At 46.4% G+C, this 10461-nt stretch overlaps 1 protein-coding gene across 1 annotated transcript in view; it reads right to left on the bottom strand.

The window, feature by feature from the left end:
- The window catches only part of RAI2 (retinoic acid induced 2), a 13140-nt gene extending 4177 nt beyond the window's left edge, over positions 1-8963 (bottom strand). The window contains exon 1 of the mRNA XM_085323133.1: positions 8943-8963. The gene's annotated coding sequence lies outside the window, so the exon portion shown is untranslated. The remainder of the gene's footprint in view (positions 1-8942) is intronic.
- Between the last annotated feature and the right edge of the window lie 1498 nt (positions 8964-10461).

The following is a 10461-nucleotide window of genomic DNA, read 5'->3' as shown; positions in this document are numbered from 1 at the left end:
GGCCAAGGCAGGGAAGCGGGAAAGCTCGGAGTCTCCCCCGAGACCTGTAAATCCTTGGATTTGGCAGCGAGATGCCACAGCAAGCGCGAGACTACAGAAATGTCGAGAGTTAATAGCTGGGGCTGGTTCGGTACAATTCGAATAATTTATCAGCGACATTTAATTTTTTTTTTTGAAAAAAGGATTTTTAAAAGTAAACAGATTAGTCATTTATTTCCCACTCCTGCTGCTGGCCTAAGGAGAATAATTCTTGACTCTTCTCATCTCRTGAAATGATCTGAAGGAAATACGCTCCAGTGGGGGCTTGAGGGGTTGCGGTTGCTCCTTTTTCAGCTTTGGCCAAAAGAGAGTACAGGGAGGCAGAGACCCCCCCTCCCCCAGCACTGAAAACAGGAAGAAATAAAATCACTTATTCAAAAAGTGGCAAGCATTTGAACCCAAAAATTTTTTTTGAGGAATAAAGAGAATAAAGAATAAATGTTTCTAAAAATAAAGACAATGAAGAGACCACTCAGCAGACTTGAGTTGAAAAAAATAAGCACTGTTATTTCTGTTAATGAACTAAAAAGCCATTTTACACTTATATACCCAAACCTCCCTCTCTTTTAAAAAAAGACACCCATTTTAAAATTCTTCCGTCTCCGCAGCTTACCCTAGCAGTTTCCCTCTGCTAGCTCCTGTAGCACAGGAAAATATTTTGCAAATTAGATTGGCCGGTTTTGACTGTTTTTGTTTGTTTGTTTGGAAAGCATGAGACCTCTGTGTTTTCCTACAAAATTAATGCTCCAGTAGGGACAGGAAATGACCTTCTATTCCCACGATAAACTCATTTAACGCTGAGAAATAGAAAAATGAAGATGAAAATTACGCTGTGTAAGAGACTTGAGGRATTAGCGTGCTGTACCGACCCACGGACAGACAGCCAGACAGCCACAGAAGATGGGAGTATAAAACATAACAAAATCCCCCACTGGCGATTTTAAAAGCTGCCGGGCTGGAGGCAGAGGAAATACCTCCACGAGGGAAAGGCGAGCTCCTCTCTCKTGGGCAGACACCTTGAAGAGACGCCCGTGGGTTTCTTTTTTTAAGGCATAGCCAAGTGCTGCTTTGCCCGCTGACCGCCACGCGTTTCCGGGCCGCTTGGCTGGAGGTCCCGCAGCGCCGCGGGAAGGCGGCTGCGCCCCGCCGCCGGCTGGAAGCCATGAAGGGTCGGTGGCTTTTTGTTTTGGTTTCCTCCATCCTTTCCATCTCGCTAGCGGGAAATAGCACCGGGGCCCCACTTACCTATTTAATATTTAATCTGTTATTTGTTTTAATTGAAGGTAAGTGTACAACACTGAAAAGCCACCTGTTGTGAATAACRCTGGCTTTCCCACTGGGGTGGTGGTAAGAGTTAACATGGTACTATGCAATGACGTGTGTAACTATACAGGAAACGGTATGTTAGTTATATAGGAGTGCCTCTAAAAGGGAGATGATAATTTTAGCTTTTTTTTTTATGATGTCCTGCTGATGGCTCTGCAATGAGCCTTTGTCAAATGTGCCTTACCGTGGAGTTGTGTATCTCCACTGTCTCTGAAGGTACAAAGTAGGCAACAACCTTCACACCTTGCTTGCTTGTGCGTACCACAGCTTGTATGGTATTACTTACAAAGACTTCAAACTACACTGCGTGCACGGGGTCCCGTGTGACCCGCGGGCCAAGCTGGCCGCCGCCACGTCGCGCTGGAAACCCCACCGAGACGCATCCAACCCGCTCATGCTGAGACCTGAGTTCCTCCGAAGGCCTTGGAGTCAAGCCTCCCCGCTCAGCGCGGTCTTACCTGCCAAAGCCAGTCTCACCTTTCTGCACGGTTAATAAATAAAACAAGCAGGCAACTATGAGGATGCGTGCTGACCCAGAACAACAATTCGCTTCTCAAATTTCCAGTCAACTCACACATTTAAAATATCTGAGATGACTGACCATTCTGCACCCTCCTCAGATACCAAAGGGAAGAAGAGCAGCCAACTCACTAATAACACTCCAATAACCTTTTCCCCTTTCTTGCACCATTTGCAATGCTGTGTTTGATACTGCCTTGCAAGCCTCGGTGCCAGGCGGTCCCCCGAGGCCTGTGCTCTCCCCCAGGAGTGGCACAGCCGCTCCGGTAGCCTGCGCACAGCAGTGCCAAGGGGTCAGCGGGACCCTCCCAACAGCCAGTGCAGGACGGTGACCCCTCCAAAATACAAGCCGATGGAGCTGAGAGACCCAAAGGACACTTAGCAAAGCAAGCTGCCTTCCCCCTTGTGGTGGGCTGACAGGTGGACACCGCCTCTGGACATGGGACTGGATGCCACCACAGCCGTGTTTGAAGCGCAGCATGCCAAGAGTTGCACTTCTCAGTCCCTCAGGGCGCACCACTGAAACACCCCAGGCTCTTGCCTTCCCTGCCCACCCCTTGCTCTCCATCATTCCCTTGGGTCAAATATCCAGCAACTAAGGGTTAAGATTTCGGTGGCACCACTCGAAAGGAAGGCGCAACAGGCATCAGGGAGGCAGGCAGCACTTACTTACTCTAGTGCCACCCAAGGCAAGGAGGGAGGGCTACACCCCACATCTTTGCCCCTCGTAGCACTGCACGATGCCCACATTCACCAGGCAACCTACACACCGGCCCCTGCATTACTTTTCATTACGGAAGATGAGACGAATACTGTTGAGGGGCAGCTAAAATATGAGCATCTCCCTGGACAACCTCAGAAGATGCCACAGGAATAATGACGACCTTAACGCAACAGGTACGCTCTTATTTTCCCAGGCCTACTGCTGCATTATGGATCCTTCCAGAGGCAAACCTATTTGTGTCAAGGCTCCCATCCAGGCTGTTAATCCCTGGGGGGAACCACTAGGAAAGGAAATCATTACAGCAGCACAAAATGGCACGTTATAGATGGTACATTGACAACATGTATACACTGCTTAGGCACAAAGGATGATCGTTCTCAAATGCGCTAGTCTGACTGGCTGATCATGCTTCAGTCTTTTAAATAGTTCAGCTGAGAAATAAAGAGGAGGGCTGCCTACTGCACAGGCTAATCGCCTGCAAAGAGCTGGCTTAGAGTAATATATTTGCTAACTATATTGCTGTTGTCAACAGTCCGTAGTTTGCAATCCATTCTGGGGAGGAGAGAACTCACTTTCTTCTCATTTAAAAACAAATCAGGCCAATTTAAAAAAAATCCTGTCACAGAGCCGAAACCAGTGTCTTTACTCCCAAGGGCAATATATACAAGACAGACAATAAATGCTGGGGAAGAAACAGAGCATTTGCCTGATAGATTGCAACCTGCAGTGAATTTTTATACCCAATGTGAAAACCTTACACAAACTACATTTACAGTGGGAACTGTGACGTACCCCACGCTGCAACGGAGGGAGCACGTGCCGCTCATCGTACTGCCCGACGCACTTGCCCTTCCGCCGCTCCACTCGCCACGGTTGTCTCCTGTTCTGAAAGCAAGTGCTGCTCACATAGTACGTGATATTACATATAAGTGCGCACTATAAAAAACACGATTACTTTGAAATTATTTGAGATTAATCTGGCTATTCCCGAGCGCTGCCGGCATGCTAGGACAAGTTTCCCAGAGCAACACCTTTCCAATCACGGCGGGTTTTCTACCACGATTTAGTACAAACCCGTCGGAGGAGCAGCAGTTTGCTCAGCCTGCAGCAAGCCGCACGTCCGCGCTGAGGCTGAGGTAGGGTACAGAAACGTGACGCGCTAAGCCCCGACGTATGAAGGGTGAGTACAGGTTTGCCGGCCGTCATCAGTGCGTTTTGCGAGGCTCCTGCAGTCCTGTGCTGGCCCTTGGCAGCTTTCCGCTTCACAGTTCCTGCTCCAATAGCGACAACCAGTTACTGCTTTGGAAAATATTCCCAGGCCATTGCCAAAGTACCTTTCTAAACTGCTTCGTGCTTCGGGCAGGGTGCTGAAGTGTCCAAGTGCCCTGGGGCTGGGAGAGCGGGCGGCCGTGCGCGGGGCGCGTGCCAGGGCCCCCCGGGCGGTCACGGCTGGGAGGCGACGGCCGTGCCGGGGGCACTCGCAGGGACGCCCGCCACTCACCTGCCGGCCCCGCGACCCCGCCAGCTGCCCGGAGCAGGTCTGAGAAAGGCCGCGTTAAAACAACAGCGGGGAAAAGCCGGGCCTGCTGTAGGGACACCTCCGGCAGCGGCGTCCCCGAGACCGACTACACCTTGACCTCCGTGATGTGCCCACACGTTTAGTTTTCCACTGAGCTCGCAGGAAGAACGTAGGCTCATGCTAGCATTGAAAGACTGCTTAAACTTGAAAAGAAAACTGCGTGATTTTCCTATGGGAAAAAATATTTTAAACAGTTTTTCCTGCCATTAAATATCCCATTTAACTGATTATTTAGTATCGTTTTCAATCAAAACACTGGATTCGCCAGCAAAGAAAAGAAAAATGAGCTGTTTTGAGAACACAGAGCTAAGCAAAACAAACAAGAGAGCCATTGCTTTACAGTAAATTTTAAAAAACATGTATTTTGTTTTCCCAGCAATAGATACACCAATGATAACATGAGGAAAAGGATACCAATTAAATGTAATTGCCAGTCCCACTTCCCCCAAAACCTGAAACAAAAAGCACTCAATGTCAGCCTGATAAAATATTTGCTTCTTTTCCAGTCAAGAGCTTTATTAAACAGTCCTTAAAGCATTTCAGTTCTTACAAAGGATTTCAAAGTTTCGTGTCAGTTAAATGACTTCAAAGCCTCATTAGTTCCACGACAGAGGTTTATTCTCAGCACAGAAACATTCGGCTCACTCATTTCTCCTGACCCATTTCACTGATCCCAGACTCCAAGATATTTTTACTAAAATTCATTTGATCTTTTCCGATATCCAGATGAGAATTTGTATCAATGCTACAAAGGCACTTTGTCCGCTGCTCATTCCCTCTCACCTCTGGCTCCTGCGAATCTGTTTTACCCCTTGSTCTAAGGGACAAGAATCCCTCCCAGACCAGTTACCAAGTCTCAGCTGACAGGTTAGTGAGGTGAAGTTAAAACCACTTTATTTTATTTTATATGTTTTTTTTAAACTGCTACAGCACTTTGGCAGGSAAAATAGCTCACCATGCCCAATTAGACCAATACAGTTTGAACGACCTCATCTGTCTTCTACCTACCCACATGAACAGAGCACTCCTGGGTGCTCCTGGAGGGGTAAAATACCTCCCCCAGTCCAAAACCCATGCACATTGCTGAGATGCCGCTGGCACTACGCAAAAATCGACAGACCCAGCACCTGATCCCAGCCGTTGCTGTGGACCAAGAGCCAGGGTAAACACTGGAAACCTTTTCATACCTCCTCCTCACGACACGCCAGCTCCAGCTAAAAAACACTTTTTCTTGATGAAGACAACACCAGAATAAAGATAACCTCAGTACCACTGATCCGACTGCCTTTAAGCTTGCCTTACTTTGTAGACCTTCTTTAGACACAAAGGAAGAAAAAGCAAGACCCAGTTTGACTGTATTTCAAAGTCACGGAGGCTAGAATAGCAAATCCTGACACCTCTGTAACTGATCTTAAATTAACCAGACACTAAACTTTCACACAACCTCTCATCATCCTACTATATCTTCCAGGTTAAATAGGTAAATAATCAGAAGAAAARCAAAATTAAGCAAGAGATTGCACCTTCCAGCTTGCACCTACAAGCATTAATATCTAAGACCACAGACAAGACCATGCACGTGATTACCTATACATACGTGGGCCATCCAGCTTGCCGTGGTAAGCCGCAACGGCCAAGCCCCTCTCCTGCCCRCAGCTTTGAGGCATCAGGCAAGCAGCAGCACTGACAGTGCTACGCTCTCCAGGAAAGGATACGCACACTTCTGGTGTGCCGGACTCCAGCTCCTTCCACATCAGAAAACAGAGCACCAAAATTTTAATTGAATCCAGTTCCAAATGACAAGATGTAGGAACTGAGGACTAAACAGACTCGCCGCTTCTCTTCTCACGTGGGACATGGGCTTCTTGTTTGGAAGTGCAGGCAGACAATAAGGCACAGGAGTATCAGGGTGTGATCTGGAGAGCCAAAGGGTAGATTCTTCCCTCCTCGGTGCAAAATGGGGTTATTTAATACTTGCATCCTTCTCCACGGACATTAGTAACCAAATGTCCTTTCAACTTGCCAAATGAAGATGACGTTTTATATTCACAGCCTCAGATTTATTAGACTGACTATCTCTCCCCCATCCCATCACTTTGGTAAACCAAGCTCAACGTTTCATCAGCTACATGACGGCACTAATCCTCAGCAGACAGTACATCCACGTCAAATTTCAAACCTGCCCCGTATAAATACCCCTACATTTTCATCCTTGCAAAATTCATAAGTGGCTGCTGGGATTTTGTCTAACAGAGCAGGAAAAATGTAGGGTTCCTATAATGTGAGGAAAAATACAGCATTTTTTCTTTTAATTTCATATCCTTTCACAAACTCGCTTTCATCCTCGTCTACTGTACCGAGCATTTCTTGGTCTCATTTTGAGAGGCAGACAAACGACCTATTCCCTCTGTGGTGCTGTGATGCACGAGATGTCAGCCTTTTGATTGAATTCAAGATAACGTCACAGTGAGATGCAGCATTACAGTGCTGATGGATGTTATGAGAAGACCTCACAAGTTTTCAACATGTTTTCACCCACAGAAASCAATTTTGCCCTCCTAGAAGTCCATATGCTTAACTGTGAAATGTAGATGTCCTCAACCACAAATAATACACAAGTAACAGGAAATGTGAATATCTGTCTTGCTGGACCTAACTGCCCTTGAGTTTCTATCCCCATTCAGTTAATCGGTCCAGGCTACCTATAAAGCCTACACCACGTGCAGAWGCACCACAGCCTGCGAGTACTTCCTCTCCAATACTTTTCCCCTTCTGCATCTGACTGTGAGCTCTTCTGGGCAGAGATTGTTTTGGCATGTGATTAGCACAAAGCCGAGACTCCAGCCAGGACTCCAGTTACTGCTGTAATACAAATTAGCTATCAGTTGTGAGTATGGGTATACAGGCACACACACATGCACACACACACACACCTGCAGAGGAGGTACGTAGCTGTTCTTTTCATTCTAGCKGCTTGCTACTAATTGCAGTTTTGTTCCTTCAGTATGCCTGCTCCTACTTTTTTTTTTGGGGGGAGGGGGTACAATCTACCTTTTTCAGGGTACAAGCTCTACCATGTTTCTTTGCTGTCAAAGCATTTACAGGCTTCCTAAGTGTGAACATTATTGTCCAAAATTTAATAAATTGATGCTATATTAATAGAAACCTTCCAGCCAGCTCAAAGGAATTTTCTGATATCCTGGATATCCTGGCTTAGACTGATATGCAGTTCACACTGCACAGAAGTGAACTTATTCTGCACTGTGCTCAGAATATACAATCAAGCAGTAATGCTCTTTGTTACCAGAGATATAGACTCCAACAATTCATAAAAAAGGTTATTTCAGGAAATGTAGGTAGAGCAACTAGCGCTGTGGAAATAGCACTGTTATTGCAGGTAAAAGCAAATACTATTTTCCTGATGCTATGAACCAGTCAACATGAAAACATTTGGCAGATATGTACTGAGAGAGGAAACAAAAACCACGACTACCCACAGTGTTTCATCCAAACCTTTGGAGACCACTGCATTATGAATGCAGTACACCAAATTTTGTTATTATCACTTCCCCTATCTTAATGATGGCTGCATGGTACCAGCACAGAAGTACCCTGCTGAACGATATAGAGTCCCTGACATATTTACTGCAACATTCTTCACAAGCAATTTCCATTGTGATGTGTGCTATTACGTGTTCTGAAAAACTTATGGAAACTGCAGGATATAGAACGACAATTACATCTTTCCCAGATGAGACTACTACATTAATGGATCAGCGTAATCCATCATCATAGATTGCAAGTCCTCTGGGAAATGTCACCAGGCCACTCCAATAAATCTGACTGCTGGATTTTGTATTTGGCTATTCAGTTCAGCCTTAGGAAGGAGTTTAGAAACATGTTCTGCAGTGTGATTATGGCTCGGCTCTCCCAGTTGTTATACATCCATGAAATTCGGGGCTCAGATCTGCATGAAAAGGTTGAAGAGCACAAAGAATTTAAGCCTTACGTTAATTCCATACATTTTCAGTTTTTCAAGGACAGACCACTAAATACATGAATTTTGGTACACAGACTGTAGACYATAAAGCAAGAAAGCTGACTAAACAGCTCCATTCATTTAAGAAAGAAAAAAGAAAAAAAAAATAAAGCAAGAACAAAACTAACAGATAAAAAATACCTACAGGCCGACTGCTGCAGTTCTGACAGCAAAAAATTTAACTCTGCTCTTTCTTATTCTTCAGGCCACTCCGCACAAGCAGCAGACTGTCTGATATGCAAATGTAAGGTGATGCTCTACTGCGAAAGAGCATCCTTCTCACAGACTCTTCCTTCAGCAAAGCCAAACAAACAACCCACAAATAAAAATCTCCTTGGCTGTACCATGGCCTAGCTTATCCTCCTAATAACAACAGGATAAGACCGGAGGCTRTATTCTCTTGTCTCACACATTAATACAAATACAGGAGCTGTGTAAGAAAAGGCTGAACGGAAGGTCAGTCCCAGAGAAGCCCTTTTGTGAGGCACTTGTGAGCGAGTGGGTACGAGGGCACTTTTGTCTCTTGCACTTTTGTGTATACTTCGTTTCAGGCAGCAATGTATTTTCCTGACATGCCGTTCTTGTATCTGGAGCTAAGCATTTCCGCGTACAGTACTGGGCGTGGGGAGTTTTAACCGCATTTTGGTGCCCTGGTTTAACCATTTCAAACCTTCTCTTCCCTTAGAAAATGCTGGCCATTACCAGCTGCCTCCCACCCCGAGCTGACTGGAAGAGAAACAGCGACACTGACTTCTTCCCTCGTTCCCGGACATCCGAAGCTAGGGTAGCAAAAGCACAGCCCGTTCCTACCAGGGCACAAACTACTGCAATTCTTACGGCAGCGACTAGCTGCCTATAACCTGAAAGAAACACAGCAGAGCGAGAGAGATTAACAAAACAAAGAGGGAGTAATTTTAATTACATAATAATTGCAGGGAATAAAAAGCGTCTGCAGCCTGTATAAGCCCTAAGAAAGCGTACTCGCTTGTCTTGCCTCAGGCAAATCCATATGTTGGAAGGCATGCTCAGCTATAAAAATCATACCTTTCCTGTAGATAAAAACAGCAGGAGTGCCGGCGAAGTACAAAACACTCGATATTTTTTTAGAGCCGAGTTACAGAAAACAACCGTGCTAACTTAAGAAGTTGCTGTTGGCAAAAGGGGGAGGACTGACGCCACTTGGCCTTGCCCCAAGCCACGCAGTCCCCCCTCCGTACCCTCTGCTCCGACGCATACTGGACCTTTCACTGAACTACATCAGCTCATTCAGCCCAAACTATCCAAGGCTCTTCTTTGCCTGGGTGATTTCCCTACCAGACTGAGCACCAGCACCCATCCAGAGCATGCTGTGAAGAGCAAAGCCAGCAGCCGTGGAGGAAGTTTTGGGAAGACTATTTTGGTGACAGCAACGTGTTAGCCAGGCTCCAGCCACCTTGTGAAGCTTTGCCTTTAGCGGTGCCTCTCTGAAGCAATCAGCATCACCCTCGCTGCCCGCAGTGGGGCTCAGCTCCCGTGCAGGCCTCCCATGAGTGTCCTTCACAGCTCATGATTACAGATGCTCACCTGGCACAGTGGTGGCGAACTGCTCCCTCTGGCAGGGCAGCAAATGCCAGCTGCAGGGCTCTTACTGGTGCCTCTTTGGCTGGTATTATGGCTAAAAGACATCCAAAGTCTGAAATATAAAAGGCACAGCAGGAACAAGCTATTTTGCAACAAGGGTTGCAAAAGAAGCCAAGAGAGCTAAGGAGGCAACCAAGAAAACCTCTGTTTTTACTGCAGGGCTCCCACAAACACAGCCCTGAAGCAGAAGTCTGTGAATGCAGTGAAAGTTGCTGCTCCTACATGTTGATGGATACGTTAATTTGCCAAACCATTGGCTGACCTGAATAAGCATCTGAATAGCAAAAACCAAACCAGATAGTTAGCTGTCCCCTGCCTAAGTYGGATAGTTAGCTGTCCCCTGGCTAGCACAAACCCTTTGAGACCCCATCTGAATCTTCCCAAGAAAGGCAGCATGACCCATAGTTGGAGAAAYTGAGTAGACCCTTGCTGACCTGGCCTGCTGCAATGGTTACAGTTAAGAAGGCAGGGTACCAAGGCAGTTATGACCAACTGTAAACCATGAGATGAACTTTCTGCTGAGACAGTGAGCATGCTGGAGCCACGGTTACCAAAACTGATAACCAAAATCTTTCCAGTGGGGAATATGGGCCTAGCCCACAATGACTACCCTAC

The sequence above is a fragment of the Rhea americana genome, unplaced genomic scaffold, assembly GCF_003343005.1.
Source record: "Rhea americana isolate MKP2758 unplaced genomic scaffold, rheAme1 scaffold_82, whole genome shotgun sequence".
In the NCBI taxonomy this organism is placed as follows: Eukaryota; Metazoa; Chordata; class Aves; order Rheiformes; family Rheidae; genus Rhea; species Rhea americana.
The sequence above is the reverse complement of the archived record's forward strand: the minus strand, read 5'-3'. Positions and strand labels throughout refer to the sequence as shown.